The sequence below is a fragment of the Anser brachyrhynchus genome (genome assembly GCF_964034855.1).
Source record: "Anser brachyrhynchus genome assembly, chromosome: 8".
Lineage (NCBI taxonomy): Eukaryota > Metazoa > Chordata > Aves > Anseriformes > Anatidae > Anser > Anser brachyrhynchus.
The window spans coordinates 30,295,937-30,310,196 of NC_137702.1; the positions used below are offsets into that span (position 1 = coordinate 30,295,937).

The window sequence follows — 14,260 nt, forward strand, 5'->3', positions numbered from 1 at the left end:
TCCAAGTCTAACACATAGTACTTTTTGTCTACAGAATTAATTCAAGATGGGTGAAATGAGGGCAAATAACATGAAAAACTGTTCCTCTACTGGCAAATGCAGGAAATTAGTATCTCTGCTGCAACAGTGATCTTGTATTTGGTCCATGCACACTTGCTTAAATACTAAAGGGTTTGCATGGCAAAATACTCAGCGTGCTCATGTCTCCTTTTGATGGGCATGCATACCTGCTGCTTCCTGAGGAGTGTTGGGGAGCAAGGGCTCTCTGGCCCTGGCAGGATGAGGACTTGGGTTATGGATGCTTGTGGCAAAAAGCAAGCTTTCATAGCCTGCTACCTGAAGCAGTGCGGAAACAAAAGGATAGACTCCATCCTGGTGTTGAAAATACTGCTAAAACCACATCTATTTCCTCCTGAACTGGAATGCATAAAAGTTAGGAACACCTATTAGTAGGCTATTTGTATCTCCTCTTCAGCATATAAATTCCTGAGAGCCTTCGTCTTAGCTCTTTGCTCTCACACATGCATATTTGGAATCATATTAACTACAAGAAATAGGAGAAAGCTGGCATTAACATTATTCTATTGCACCATATTATTTTTCCTTCAAATTTTCAACTGTTAGAGTATGCAAATGTTCAGTTAACTGGTCCTCATGTTTTCTCTTTATTGAATTGCTTTCACTATGGCAAATTCACTAATTTATTGAATTGCTTTCACTATGGCAAATAAATATTCATAAAGAAATGTGGACAATAAATCATTTCCAATAGTTCAAAGCCATTTTCGTTCTAGACTGCATATATATTCAGCTGTGACTTGCTTTTAATATTTCATTCAAAAGACAGACTTGTAGAAGGACAATAATGATAATGTGTCAAGTAGTAGTTAAAACAGGGGTTAATGATTAAAAACATTTTGATCTACATTGTGCTCTGTCAAACTCTTAATTTCCTGTGTTTGCTAAGATGACTTTCCACTTGCTTTCTATATAAAGTCAAAATAAACTTCTTTTGGAATACACTACACAGAAGAAAAGATTTCAACCCTGAGCTTGTGGGGTCCAGAGCCCTTGCCAGCTGTGGACTTTGGGTATATTTTCTCTACCACGTTAGCAAGACAAAACTTGGGCAGGCACTGTTCCTCCCACTCATGTTGTGACTTCTCTGGGAAATAGGCCCACACGCATGGCACAAGGCAACCAGGGGCCAGCCCAATGTGTAAAGGCAAACGTAACCTGTCTCACTGTTTAGATTTATGCTAAAAGCTGCAAAAGAAATGCAAGTTATAGATACGTGTAGTTTATACATTTTGGGGGTCTTGGTTCAAATCCAAGTATCAGAGATAATTCCTTGTCTCATTATGAGTTTTGGCCACCTAAATATACCCACGTATTTGGCCCAAACTCATTATCTGTCCTGATTTGTTGCTGATTTTAGGCCATGATTCAACAGAGCACTTATGTATAGACTTAAAGAAATTGATTTAAGAAAGCATTCTTCTTTGTGTTTAATCTTGGGCAAACATTCAACTTTGAAATCAATGGGACTTATGATCAGCCCTGACCTTGGGGTCTAAGTGTTTGCTGAATCAGTGCATTGACAGAAACATACTGGAAAAGATAATATCCATGTCTAATCAGAATTATAGTCTCTACTTTCATGGGAAATTACCCATAGATAACACATTATTCTGCTCAAGAAATCCATTTTATAGCAGTTGTTAGAAAACCTTAACTCACATGTTCTGTTTATGCCAGAGATACCAGAAGAACAGTGCCTTTCCTTGACAGTGTATCTGAACTATAAGTGAAAAAATAAAATACAAGGAACGTGGTAGCACAAGGGACCATTCACAGTTATTTACTAAGACTTTCCCAATTGCCTGCTGCATGCTCTCTTTTGGGAGACAGGCGGATGGGAAGCGAAACAAAGTGGTTCTGAAATCCCACAGACTCAAAGACAATTGCATATGAAATACCATATTATGCAGTATCATGCAAACGAAACTCCCTTCTAAGAACCACGTTCATAAGGGATGCCTGCCTGGTCTACATATGGAATTTTGAATGATCACATGTTTTTATTACACTGTGAGAACAAGAAGAGTAAAAAGTACGTTTCTGGTATTGTAGTATACAGGCTATACAAATGCAACTGTGGCTGAATCTATGAGGTTACAAAAAGCAGTAGGTAAAATAATTGATGTTGTTTCATGAAGATTTTTCTTCATGAAAAATCTTCTTAAAGATTTTTCACACAAGTCATATTTATTGTACTAAGAATATGGCAAATGGGCTTTTAGGTGTGGTTTATAGAGCTGAAATACGGGCATAGGAGGGGAAATAAATTATGATGGATCCCATCATGTCATCTAATTTAATAAACAATGAGCACAAAGATCATGAGGAGATGCAGGAACAGCCAGCAGGTTCTATCTGTCTGTACAACCACGAAGGGGTACTGTCATCCACATTATTCCACTGCTTTATGGGGACAGAGCTTAAGAGTAATACATAAGGAACAACTGTACAGTGGTGACCAGACTCAGTGGTAGAGACTCTCACAGTTACCTGTATTTACCCTGATGCTACCTACTCTTACTTTAATGGTGATGAGTCAGGAATACTCAGCTGCAGTACTGTGCTTATTGCATGCAAGCGCCCTGTACTGCCTGCAAGCCACTGAGACAAGGTCCCATAGACCAAAGGGCAGAATGTAGAGGGAAAGCACAGAGGGACAGGATCTGTCTCCTCCTCCTGTATAATTCTCAATTTACCAAAAACAAAAAAGGTTGGAGCTCCTGCCCCTTGTCTGTCATATCACCTACTCTACCGCAGAAGAAGGTGAAGTTAGAGCAAATCTGCATTTTGAAGCAGATGCTGCTTCTGATAGGCTTCCCCCATATGGTGATGAATTGGAAATAATTCGTTTAACTTTAGATCACCTGTTCTCAATGAAATCAGTTAATGCCTAGCAGGAGCACAAAGCTTATAATGCTCAAGGTGAGGATTAATAGGTCTTTGCTGGCCTGAAAGCCTGTTCCAACATGAAGGGTCACTAGAAGGAGTAATAAAGCCACACCATGATGCTGGGGTCCTCTTCAGCAGGTCTTTAGTTTCTGATGGAATCTTAGACTTTGAGTACTGGTTTAGAGGTGAGTTTTATTGTTGATTTAAGGGTCTGGGGTTTCAGTTTTTCAGCTTTCCTGATATCTTTGATTATAGTGTTGTAATGGTATTTCTATGGTACCTATAGCTTAAAGGTTACAGGAAAAAAAAAAGAGTACGTCCCCCCTCAGCTTGGTAGTATTTACTGTTATGCTTTTTGAGGAATGAGAAGAAGGTGACCTGCTCTGCTCTGTACCAACCATTATCCCTGTATGAAAGTGCATATTTGTCACATTTGTTCTCATTTTTAACTTATGGAGATCACTATTTGCATCTGAAAGTCCCTTTTAGTCTGCCTTTTGGCTTTATTTTCTTGTTCTGCTTTCTAATGTTGGGCAAAATTCTTAATAAGTATTGATTTGCACCTATTTTGGCACAGATAGGCTGACCTTTAACTGAAGTACTGGCTGCTTAACTTTACATCCTAATCACTTTAGCTTTCTTCACTATCCTTCTTTTACTAGAAGGCTAGTTTACTGTTTTCTGAACGTGTAATTTGAAGAAAGATGCTAAGCTATCCTGATCAGAAGGCAGGCAGGCACACAGATGCTGAGAGTTTATGTTTTTAACAACAGTTTAGCACATACTCTTGTAGCTCCCCATGGAGCAAAAAAAAAAAAAAACAATTGTTCATTGTGATGTGTTACATCAGGTTAACTTCACACCCTGCTGTAGCACTTAAGTTAATGTGAGGTGAAATGCAACACAGAGTAACTTGATATAGAAAAAAATACTTCTTAATACTCATCTACAGAGGTGGGGAAAGGAAAAATATTTTCCTCCTGTTAGCACATTTCCTCTTTTCTCTAATTACATGGAAACTGTGAAGCTACCTAAGATAAATTGAGCGGAAGGAACCTTGATCTGTCCTGCATTGCAGTTTAATTTTATTACATCCAAAGCATGTTTATTAGAGGGATATTTGGTTGTGACGTTTTTCCTTTTTTTTTTTTTCCTCCAGTGGTCTGGCCCTTCCCCAAGCAGGAGGATAATTCCAAGTTATAACGGATGCAGACCATCCCCTAAGACTCAGGATCAATCAGACAGAAGGTGACTGTTCTTAACATCTTAAGGTTTACTTTGGTTTAAAAGTCTGCTTTGTGTTCTGCAGACTGATTAATTACTAAAATAAATGTTACAAAAGCAGCCATAGTATGTTTGAAAAATAATGAAACTAGATTGAGTTTATACTCAAATGTGAACAGTTCACCACAGAGAAATAAGAAAAGACAAGTCTGCTAATGGCATAACAGTTGAAAGAGAAGAATCTCTACGTGGTAAAAAGGGCAAGTGAGAAGAGAGGATGAAGAATGAGAGGTAGAATGGAGACAAGGGGAAGAGATAACAGAACAGGGGACAAGACTATTAAAGGCAGAAGCTTATGCCAAAGAAATGTGCAGCCTTGAGGGGGTAAGCCTGTGATATGGCAAAAGAGGTCTTACTAACTTTCAAAGCTAGTAAAAACACAATTGGAAAAGGAAAAGGAGGTGTGACAGCTGGTAGCAAAAATTTAGAAGGAAACTTAGAGGAAAAACGTAAGGCTTGCTATCGTTATTTATGTATCTTCCCACATCCCTTTCTTTTCAAGATATCCTATTGCTCTGTTAGTGCAGAGGTACAAAGAGCACAAGTAGATATAATGGCTTGCTGTTTCTGATGTATCTTGAGACCAGATAGTTTGATTTGGGATATTAGTTTTCTGAACATGAGGTACAGGTAATTTATAAAAGCATAAGGGGGGGGTACGGACTACTGTGGAGTGTATATTGATAGTAAGAGTGATATCTGTATTGTAGAAACTTCATGTGCTCAGTTACTTAAATAAGACTCATGTTGTTACAATATTAATATTTGGCCCATATAGACAATAAAGTTCACATTTTGAGTACTTTTCACTTTTTATATTTGATATTGCTGTCATCTTCTGTGGAAGAAATGCAAATTCTTGAAGTTCAGATATAATGAATTTCAGATAAAAGCTGGGCTAGAAGAAACTACACATGCTATTTTAATGTAATCAAAACCAGGAAACAGTCTGAATTGATCCTGTCTTCAGTGAAATTATCTGTACTAGAATGGGTCCAGAGTCTTCTCATGGCTTTGTCTGCAAAATGTTTAAAGGTCTCTTGAAAAACTGATAGAAACTTAGCTTTTGTTGTGGGCTCAGCTTTGTCCCATGAGTACACTTATGTCAGCACCTTGGGCTCCCTGGTCACAATCTTGGGTGCTTAGACTCTGAGAAAGTGCTGCAAGGAACATGTGTAGGCTAAAAACGTGTTTTGGGTTTTAAAAAGTCTGTTCATTGTACTGCTCTTAAGGCAGGAGATGTACCCTTCCTTCTGAATGACCATTTCAGTAGTTACTTAAAAAGCCTACAGGAGTTACTGTTAGCACGGTTTCAATGTCACTCATGATATAGAAGTTGCTGCTCTTGTTTATTTTCAACTCCTTTCACATACCGTATTCCTTTAAGTTCAGCTCCTTGAGGGTGATGGGACATGACTGCTTGTGGAGTCAAGGGCTATTTAGCCATCCAGAAAGATGGTTCAAGAAATCTTAATGCAGATGGATGTCTCAGTAGGCTCATGTCATATGCAGTAGCTTCCTCATCTGAGGAGAAACTCTTTGCTCCCTGGCTTGGGATAGCTAAAGACATCCTCACTGGAAGATGTAAGGCTTTACTGCAGCTATAGATGACTGGGCAAAATTAATCCCTTAAAGTTTCATCAGTGAATGCCTTGGTTTGTGAATATGTACCATATTTTGAGATAGAAACAACAAATACTGCAGGAAACAACATCAAATAATGATGCTGCCAGGCTTATAGAATTTTTCAGTATACAGAAATTAAATACTTTCTAAATTGAAGAATGGAAAGCACATGCTGTAGTTCTGAAAGTTGTTGCAAAAGAAGCTTTAATCCACCAGCATTCCCCTGATGCTGAGATTACTGCATTACCACCACTCTCCTTTGCCTCCTCTTCTGGCACTGTGAAGGCACAGCTGAAGACACTGAGTCATCTGTGGAGAAACCCCACCCATGCTTTGAGGCTTGCAGGGACGGGGTAGAAGCAACCATTGTTCTTAACAGCAGCCTCTCAGGCTACTGAAGAGCAGCACAATTGAGCCCTAACTGAGGAGAATCTGGCCCTAGATGTTCCCTTAAAATAAGATGTGAATGGTTTGGTTTACCTTTTAAGTTATCAAAAGTTAATTGACTTTAATCAATACTTCATATAATTTAAACATAACCAAGAAGCTTGCCTCTGAGAAACTTTCCATTGAAGGTTTGCTATCTTCCCAGGACTCAATGGTACTTTGATGAATAACATTTCTAGTGGGCTAATTTTCTAACTAATTATCATCAAACACCTAGACAGACTTTCTGCAATGTTAGATATGCTTTGAAAATAAAATGCCTTCAACTATGGGCACAAGGAAATTACAAAATCATTGGTGTAGACTGTCAAATCTTGAACTAGTTCATTACAGTATTTTTGGTGGTAAAATATAACTTTTCATAGTTTGTAGATAGCAAGAATAACATAACTGCTTTTGAAATTCAAAATCACAATCCACAGCCAGAGCCCTAAATCATATCAAAAATTAAATGAAGTTATGGAAATCTTAATTTGCAAACCGTATTTTCCTCCAACTGAATATGGTTTTGGTGAAGAGATTCTATGCATTTTTGATTTTTTTCCAAAGTGCTTTATTTAAGCTTTAAAGGGGGTGGGTGGAAGGGGGGAGGAGGGGACCTATAATACAGCTTACCAAAACTCACAAATCTATGTAGAACTTAGAGCAGTTGTTATCCCAAGTGTACTATTCCTGTTACAGAAACACTTCAAGGTTACGCTTAGGACTATTAGACTAGAAATATTTGACTCTTCATTTTGTTCTGTGGAAGTAGTATGAGATGGAGGTGCAGACTTAAAAGGAACAAAAGCCTTACTGGAGGAAGCAAAGCCAGCTATGTCTCTCTGTATGACTCTGCATCCTCTCAAATGCATCCTGCTGATTCTAAGGCTTGTCCCTTGCAGGATCACAACCTACATCTGTAGTGCGTAGCAATTCCTCAGTATCACATTACTCAAGCAGTGTAACATCAGATCCAAGGCAGATTCTGTTACCATGGCTTTAATGGTGGGCCCCTGCCTCATTTTTAAATGACTGGTATGTACTTGCAAAGCATATAACCCAAAAACAGAGTTGACAGTTTAAGTATATGATGGGAGAATAACAAACAAGCATAACAAACAGATGGGCCAGCCAGTCTGTTACAATGTAGTTCAACTGCAGGTCTGGCTGTGTGCGGGGGGGAGCTCCTTAGTCAATCTTAATTGCCATAGCTCCATGACTTTGGTATTTACAATAGCTTTATTTATATGATGATGATTAATTTCTTCTGTGACTGAGGGGAAAAATAAAACCTTTTACATCCTATAATATTATGATCATTTCAGGTTTACAATGAATGTACCCACTGACAGTGATATAGGTTCCCTGCTGTCAATAAGTGTGAAATGACAAGTGTGCGTATATATACAATCTCATCGTCAGTATTTGACAAGCTTTAAAAAATGTTTTGGCTATAGAAGCTATCAATATAGGTGTTGAGGCATGTGGGAGGGATCCTTCAAGTTTTTGTAATGTTTGAAGCAGGAACTTGCTGTGTGGGCTAAAAAGACTTTCTGTCCTCCTCTTTTTCTCCATGAGTCCAGCCAGGTGGAAATCACGCATTCCAAGTAAGCTGTTGTGGTTGTAGTCCAGCTAACTGCAGGTACTTCTGCAGGAAGGTTGAATGCAGTTCAGTCAAAACTTTCCATGGTAAGAGATTATTTTGCAGTTAGAATAAAATCTTGGATGTGTAGGTGCTACCACAAAAAAAGTGATAATTGGTGAAAAGTGACAAACTTGAGGAAGGAGCTCTGCTGCACATAATGTTTAAAACAAAGAAAAGACAAGACACAAAATACCCAGATCACCAACAAAACCCCAGATCTTTTACTTTGATGCTCATTTGTGTAAGAAGTAGACAGTTCCACAAGCACCATGATATGTATCTTTTGAATATCTGACTGTGCATGAGGTAAATAGCACCCAGAACAATACAGTAATTTTATGTTAAGCATACGTTTCAGTTTTCCTTGAAAGTTTTCCTGTGTGAGACTTCAAATATAACACATGGGGGGGGAGGGAAATGTAAAAAACAGTGTGATAATTAAGACAAATGCCCTTCACACACACTTTTACAAATCTTTTATAAGGTTGACTGGCATTACGGATGCTAACAGTAGGTAAAGAACAGAATGGTAGAAGAACTGATTTTGGAGGAAACAAAAACAAAACTTAAATTTTTGAATCTGTTTGAAATCCACAATTTTAGGCATGAGATCAGAGTCTTATTTTATTTACAATCCAGTCTTATTTTGTGTGAGAGTATTTCTTTTAAATGTGGTGTATCTTCTATAGCAGTAGTCATTTCCAGCGGAAATAACGTGGTTTACATTGGACAAAGCTTGTCATAAAGGGTTAGTTTCCAGAAGGAAACTGTTTTAACTCAAAGATTTTTGATCAAATTGACTCCACTTGATCTGATGTAGTGATCTAATATGACCTTGATTAAATTAGAAAATAATGATGCAGGCTGTTTGTCCTATTGACAATTGCTATCTTAAGCTAGGGTGGCAGCAAAATAATGTCTTGTCCATATTTTGCGGGGTCCTTGGATTGGAATTAATTTCTCCTGTTCATTTCAACCTTGACAAGGCAATAACTATGGCAATTGTGAAGTTAGCTATTTCTGAAATGGTGAAATAATCTTCTGAAATTTGCTCAGAACAGTTCAAGACAGATGACTTGCTTGCCATCAACCTAGAATTTTAGCAAGGACATAGGGATGCACTCAGAGGTTGATCATATTACCTGAGCATCACTTCTCCAGTCAACTATCAAGGCTGTGGCTCGTTTCTGTCCATTATCTTACATCAGCAGTAAAGAGTTACAGCCACATGCAATACCTGAAAGTGGAAGTCAGGAAACAGCAGTTGAAAAGGTCCTGGGTACAAATCAGCTCTGTAGCAAGGTAGGAAAGATAAATTTACTTGAATTCTCCTATAGGAAACTTAGTCAAGGTTTTGCCCTTTTTTACTCACTAGAAGCTACAGAGCAAAAAGGGTAATGGCCTAAAATGAGAAGTCAAGTTATCATGTGTAACTGAATATAACATAAGGTAATAATGATTATTCTCTTATATCTGCATTTCTCTACCTTGGTGAAAGGACAGATATAGACTTATTCGGGTTACTGATGAATAAATATTGGTTGGTTGACATTCCAGCTTCCAATAAGAAAATATCCACAGTAGAAGTCTGTGTGGTTTTGTTTGTGTGTATATACACAGGTGCATGTGTTTATGCACATATACCTTCCTAGCAAGCTCTATCTCTTATGATTAATGGGAGCCAAATGTGCACATTAGAGTGGATCCTTATGTTTTTTTGTGCATCTTAACATATTTTAGTGGGTCTGGTTAAAAGGTTATGAGCAGTAATTAAATACTAATTGACAACTAAGTGAAATGTGCATTCACAGCGTGTGAGAACACAAATTCTAACACAGTAAGCTGCCTTTGATAGTGTATTAACTCCTATCTGATAAGGAGTTGATGTTTTTCAACAACTGGGAGATGCCAAAGTTGTTGTAGGGCTTTAGCAAAGGAAGCATTGGGCCTGGTATTGCTTTACAAGCTTCCTTGGAGTTTTGGGGCCTTTGTCTTAATGTTTCCATCCCAAGCACCCCCTTATCTTACAGCAATTATTTATACAATGTAAAGCACCAGAGAACCATTTTTTCCTAACAATACATCATTGCTTGACTTGGCTTAAACAAAATACTAAGGTTGCTTATCTGTGTTTAGTGTTGAAGGCTGTCAAATACTGTATAAAATCCAAGATAGGTAGAGTTCTGTTGTACTGAGTACTGTAAAGACATGGAGAAAAGTATAGCCTCTTTTCAGAAAATGACTTTCAGGTTGCAGCCTTTAAACTGTTTAAATATTTCAGAAGGAGCAATACACACTGTTTACTGCGTGGCCACAGATGCTGAAGTTGCAGGACAGTGTAAATCAATTGCAAATAGGTGGAACTCTCTATGGGAAGCAACTCGGGCATGCAAAGAGCTTGGTGAAATGTGTGGAGTCCTGGTTAGTATTGACACAGAGCACTATCGGAGGGAGAAAAGTATCTTAATGGCAGTCCAGTATGTATTTAAGTAACATGAAGAATGAAATTGTAATTTTTGTGTAGAATAATAACTCTAGATGAGAAGATGTTTAAGATAATGCTAACATGCTCTGACACAGCTAAACAACTAGTGTGACTTGTAAATTGTCATCTCTGTGCAAGCAGTCTCCTTTGGGAATGTTATGCATTTATATATATGCTAAGGAGAAGGAAAATGCTCACGTTAGGAAATCGTGCAAGGTGGCAACTGTGAGTTTACCGTTAAAACTAAGATTTCTCTAGTAAATGTGCCTACTGAATTGACTTTCTATGGGACTAGCATATAGTACCAAGTAGCTGCTGTTTTTTTTCAGTGCTCATCTCATCAGTACTTAATAGTTGTGCAATGATTGTCAAAGACTTTTGTTTGGTCACAGGGCACAGCTGAAAGCTTTAAAACAATACTAACCTAGTCTAAAGCTGCTGTTGCTGGTCATTGGGCATTGCCAAGTAGGGTTGAGATTTCAGCCATGATAGGGATGGATGTATTGAAAAGTCAAAGGACTAATTGCAGTTACTTAAAAGAATATCAGTAGTTCAGTGTCCCTTTAGGAAATTACAAACCTGTTCTTTTGAACGAAATAAGAAAAATCTAAACACTATCAGTTTTTGTTTCAGGAATGTTAATTTGGTGGTAATTTTTCTTGACAGGATAGTAATCACTTGAGAAAATAGCTGATTTATTTGTCAAATGTTCATTTCATGAGCCATTTGAAAAGCTGTCAAAGTTGAAACCAGTTATGCTGCAACTATAGAGACTGGTAGTAAATACTAAAGCCTTTCTAAATAATTCAAAAGGCCAGTTTTTACCTTGTTTATTTTTTTAAATCTCATGTTGATGCTCCTGCCATTGCTGGAAAAATTGAAATACTAATAGCTCAGTGAATACACTTTTTGAGTTGTGTATTTTAGAGACTGACTCTTCTCTCACTGCATGCTTCCCTTTAAAACTAAGCACAGTAGTAGTTACTTTTACATGGTCATAAGCTATGCAGTAAGTCACCATCTCTAATAACTGAATGGAGAAGTATCCGCTGTTGCCAGAAGTTAGGTATGTAGTAAGCCTTTTCTCTAATGGCTTCCTAGTCTGATTTATTGGAGACTTAGAAACCTCTGCAAGGGGAAGTGAGGGTTGCAAGGCCAGCTGGAACAAGAGCCAGCTGGTTGGAATCAACAGGGACTTTCACATCCCAGGAGAACTCAATATCATTGTCATACTTCTGCACAATGAACTGGTTCTGAACCAGGTCTCACTTGATAGGCAGACCTGACCCTTGTCAGAAACCTGTTGGATGTAGAAGATAAAAATAACACAGTGTATTGGGCCTCATTGCAAATGATTTGATCCTCCAAAACAAAGCTTATTTTATGCTCTTCTTATCCCAGAGGTGTGGAAAATAGCAGCCTTTGCTTTTAACACCCAGGATTGAAGGAGACAAATGTCACACCCCCGGCACCACAATAGGATGTGTTATTGTAAACTCAATTATTCCAAAATTTAAGATTCTGTAGTGAATTTCATTTTTTGTCCATAAAGAATAATCTGGTCTGATGTAACTGAACAGCTATTCAGTTTCTCTAAAATGATCTCCAGCATACTCTTCCTGTAAAGTACTGTAGATGTAGGGAGGAAAAAGGTGAATGCCCCCAAGTCCCATCTTTATCTGAGATCTCTAAGAGCTTTTCTCCAGGAAAGACTCACATTAAATGTATATATGTTTTAGCTTATAAATGCTGGGATTGTCTGACTATTCTACCTAGCTAAGGTCCAGCAACATGTGAAGCACGTTAGGGGACTGAAAAGAATGAGGTGCCTGTGGAGAAAAGGCTCTTGGATCAGTGCAAACCCAGGTCATTGACTTAGCAGTTCTCAAGCTTAGTAATAAATATTGGATTTGTCTACAGATGTCATCACTGGAGAGTGAAGAAAAAAGCCAGATTTTTCTATCCCCTAAAATATCCTAAAGAAACATTTGGTGGCATTTAAAAAGGAAAACATTATGCTATGCCAGAAACAAGTTTTACTTTTTAATATTTCTTTGAATTGCATGATAGTGACTATCAAAAGATGTTTGTGGTGTGAAAATGTGGGTTCTTTTTGCTTAATTTTTTTCCCCAAGATAATGATGTTGAAACTTGTAGTCCTTGCTACATTAAAAATAAAATTATAAAGCAGTTTAGGGAGACAAGCTTTTGTTTACTCTGCCACAGATGGCTGGAATAAATTAGTGGTCTCACTAAAGAACAGTTCATCTTAGTTTAAAATGCATTTGGACACTTATCAAAGCTCACATGGTGGCCATTTTGTTATTTATTCGTCTATTTGTGCTTTACAATTCCATGCCCAAAGGCTGTCTGAGTAAGGTCAGGGTTTTCCTTCCTAACAGAATTAATAATTATGTATATCCTATGCTTAAGAACATTTGTACTCCTGTACTGTACCATACCCTGGGTTATTCTGCGTAGCTACCCTTTCTGAAGAGCACTGCCCAATTGTAATAGAGCAGATTAGTAAAGCAAAATAATTACTGTGAATGTTTTAAGCTGAACGTTTTTGCTAAATTGGTAAGGAAATGCATGAAGTTGTAATTGTATGTCCCCCAATACCAAAATACTGCTATTTAGGAGAGGTAGTGGAAGCAAGGCTTCTCAAATTAACTTTTGAATGCCAATCCCAATGTATTGGATTAGGATGAAGGAGGGTGAATGGTGACAGAGTTGGTCTACGGCTCTTACAGACCTTTCAGAAAACAGTACAGTAAAACTTTTGTCTCTCACGCTCCAGCTTCACATAGTAGATGCACTTGTTTCTTCCTTGACACAGTAGAGTGAAGACATGCAGCAGATGTCTTCAGGGTTGATGAACCTGACACTGGAATCAGTGGAGCTCTTTCTTTCAACTTTATGTTAATAGTGATTTGGAAGCAATCAAACTCACATCTGAGTTGCTGTAGGGAGTCTTCAGAGGAAGCCTGTCATCTTCATGGCATTTTGTTAATTTAATTTCTCTTGGACCATTTGCATATGGGATATATCATCTTTAGACTGCTGAACATGGAAGTTGACAAGCCAGACAGAGTGGAAGCAAATAACCGAGGTGTAAATCCGTGCACTGTCATAGATGCTCAAAGAAGGTATAAGACAGCAACTGGGGCTCACTGCAGGCTTTCTCAAATCCCATGAATTTGAGAGACAAACCTCCTAAAGTGTGATGAGCAATCTGGGTTGCGAAATCAGGCATACAGGTGTTGGTAGATGTTAGCTATGAGACTGCAACCATCACTTTTCATGTGCAATGAGATGAGACTGGGCCTGCAGTAAAAATCATGTGTGATTGAAGACAGTACAGTGGTTCTAAGTTACCAACTGCACAGCAAATTATAGTCTGGAATATCCTGGCTTTCTAACACTTGAACTGATGTGAATTAGGGGCATTTTTTGAGGAAAAAGTGGGAAGTTACTTGTATGATATGTCAGTACACTGAGACCTCTAGACTCACTAATAGATCACTGCCAGAATTTGAATGCTGAACTTTCAGAGCTACAGTTTAGCCTTTAAACTTGCAGATTAACTACTGCAGTGGATGGAGGAGGAACCTCTTGTTTTAGATTGCAGGCTGTGTTCCTGGAACCATCTGAGTTTGAAGGGCATGGCCTTGCTCACTGCTGGCTGCTCTGCCCTTCCAGCAAGACAGCCATTCCCCACACCAGGAGGTTGCTGCTGTGGTGGCAGTGACTGCCTGAAGGCTTTCTGAGAAAGTTCACGTGCAATTATTTCTTTGGCATGTGAACAACTTTTACCTGAA

General features: G+C 38.3%; 1 protein-coding gene across 3 annotated transcripts in view; it reads left to right on the top strand.

The window, feature by feature from the left end:
- Positions 1-2,997: 2,997 nt before the first annotated feature.
- The window catches only part of DPYD (dihydropyrimidine dehydrogenase), a 352,451-nt gene continuing 341,188 nt past the window's right edge, over positions 2,998-14,260 (top strand). For 2 of the 3 annotated variants that reach the window (XM_080603522.1, XM_080603523.1), the window contains exons 1-2: positions 2,998-3,155; positions 4,130-4,218. The gene's annotated coding sequence lies outside the window, so the exon portion shown is untranslated. The remainder of the gene's footprint in view (positions 3,156-4,129; positions 4,219-14,260) is intronic. The other variant, XM_080603524.1, reaches the window with a different exon arrangement.